This window comes from Choloepus didactylus, assembly GCF_015220235.1.
Source record: "Choloepus didactylus isolate mChoDid1 chromosome 25 unlocalized genomic scaffold, mChoDid1.pri SUPER_25_unloc2, whole genome shotgun sequence".
Classification (NCBI taxonomy): Eukaryota; Metazoa; Chordata; class Mammalia; order Pilosa; family Megalonychidae; genus Choloepus; species Choloepus didactylus.
The window spans coordinates 3,254,563-3,257,471 of NW_023637607.1; positions in this window are offsets into that span (position 1 = coordinate 3,254,563).

The window sequence follows — 2,909 nt, forward strand, 5'->3', positions numbered from 1 at the left end:
AGCTTCTCCGGAGCAAGAGTCTGCTCTCAACGGCCGTCTTCGAACTGTCTCTCATCTGCAGCTCCTCTCTTCTCAGCTCCTGTGCATTCTTCAAAGTGTCCCTCTTGGCTGTAGCAAGCTTGCTCCTTCTGTCTGATCTTATATAGTGCTCCAGTGATTTAATTCAGACCCACCCTGAATGGGTGGGCCAACACTTCCAAGGAAATTATCCAATCAGAGTCATCACCCACAGTTGGGTGGGGTGCATCTCATGGAAACACTCAAAGGATTACAATCTAATCAACACTGATAGGTCTGCCCATACAAGATTACATCAAAGATAATGGTGTTTTGGGGGACATAATACATTCAAACCAGCACACAGGGTTTCTCAACTTCAGTGCTAATGGCATTTTGGGCTGGATCATCATTTGTTGAAGGGAACTGTCCTGTGCATTGTAGCACCCCCGGCCTCTACCCACTAGGTCCCTGTAGTAGCCTCTGAACCCCTGCAACAACCAAAAACATCTCCAGACAGCGCCAAATGCCCCCTGAAGAGAGGAGGAGGAGAAGGCAAAATCTCTAGGCTCCAAACCACTGGTGTATACCTACAAAGTACACTGGGCCAAAAACAATGAAAGATATAAAGAAATGTAAGATGATGGTTCCCAGCCTCCAGAAATTCATGTCCCACCAGAGCAATGAGAGGCAACCATGTTCAACCATGCAGTAAAGTACTTAAATGATAATCGGTCAAAATAAGAAGAGATGTCATAAGACGGTATGTAATTAGTAGATTCTTAAGTAGCTCTGTCCTAACACTCATTACATTTTATAAACCATTTGTTTTACATTTTTCAAAGTTCACATTAGTGGTAGCATATAATATTTCTCTTTTTCTGCCTGGCTTATTTCACTCAGCATTACGTCTTCAAGGTTCATCCATGTTGTCATATGTTTCCCAAGATCGTTCCTTCTTACTGCCATGTAGTATTCCATCGTGTGTATATACCACATTTTATTTATCCACTCATCTGTTGAAGGACATTTGGGTTCTTTCCATCTCTTGGGAATTGTGAATAATGCTGCTATGAACATTGGTGTGCAGATATTTGTTCGTGTCACTGCTTTCCGATTTTCCGGTTATATACCGAGAAGTGCAATCACTGGATCGAATGGTAACTCTATATCTAGTTTTCTAAGGAACTGCCAGACTGACTTCCAGAGTGGCTGAATCATTATACAGTACCACCAACAATGAATAAGAGTTCCAATTTCTCCACATCCCCTCCAGCATTTGTAGTTTCCTGTTTCATGGCAGCCATTCTAATCGGTTTTAGATGGTATCTCATTGTGGTCTTAATTTGCATCTCTCTAATAGTTAGTGAAGCTGAACATCTTTTCATGTGTTTCTTGGCCATTTGTATTTCCTCTTCAGAGAACTGTTTTTTCATATCTTTTGCCCATTTTATAATTGGGCTGTCTGTATTATTGACATTGAGTTGTAGGATTTCTTTATATATGCAAGATATCAGTCTTTTGTCAGATACATGGTTTCCAAAAATTTTTTCCCATTGAGTTGGCTGCCTCTTTACCTTTTTGAGAAATTCCTTTGATGTCCGGTGCTGCCCCGCTCGGTCCCCGGTTCCCGGCCGGCGAGGGGAAACAGGGAAGGAGAGAGAGAGATGCAGACTGCGCGAACTAACCTGGTCATGAATCACGACTCGAACCACACGGCAGTTGTGAAAGCAAGCCCTTTACTACAGCTAGATGAACATTCTGTGTTACTGGTTCCCACACGGGGCACGGCGCCTCGTGGGAGAGCAGCCTCGATGTGGCCGTCAGGCACGGCTCCTTGTGGGCTGTCTCACCCTACCCCGTCCGGGTAAGACCTTTTATACACAATTAACAACCAATAAGCTTCTAGGCTAGTATCGCGTATACAGGATTTCGATTGGTAGGAGCGGGTGGCAGATACATGCGTCACTATGCGGAAACAGGATGCAGGCGCCATCTTGGCTCACTCGATGGGCGGGGGTAACTCTAGAGCAGGCTGCAGCGCATACGCTAGGCCCGATTCGGGAGGCGGCTTTCCACATCTCCCCCTTTCTTATTTATTTTTGACCCAGTGTCTCCAGTGATAAGCGTGCTCCCGTGAACCCAAATGGTTCACAACCTCTTTGGTGCTTTGGGGAGTCTGGACTAGGCCTCAGCCATCCAGCGGCGGAGCCTCTAGCACCAACCAGAATGCTCACGTCATATGGAGACCGGAGAGTCCGTAAGCTGGAAGCAACGTGACTCTCCCTGCAGTGCTTTGCCTGGCAACTGGGGAACAACGACGGGGGCAGGAACAGCAGTAACCAGAGTCGGGGGTGTCACTAGGTGTCTCTGTGCAATGGCTAGGGTCCAGTCTGGCCACAACTAGGACTCTGCCCTAGAGACCCACCTGAGACAAAATTATGACTACTGGTGTCGCCTTTTACACCCGAGAAACAGCCATGCGATTCGCTACAAATTTTGCTCCAAAGCGCCCCACCTGAGGCGACCAGGAAGGGGTATGGTTAATAAATCGGTCACTATCGGGGGTAACAGAGGTGGGAGTCATAGCCATCATAGTGGTAACACGCAATTGCTGCTGCGCTTGAAACAGGCGTTCTAGCAAACATTTAACAACGACTAATCCCACCAATAATCCCACTGCAATGAGGATCCAATTAGTTAAATTGGGCCAAGAGAACCAGGAAGAAACACTGTGCAATAGTTTCTGTAGAACCTCGCCTAACCCGGAGAGATCAACTTTAACGGGTTTTAACTTGATCCCCCCAATTGTGTCTAAACTAGATTCCACCTGTTCGGAGAGATTAACAAATTCAGGAAAATATGACCTTTTCAGCCAATCAGAGACTCTGGAAATGCTTCCGGTCACGTTG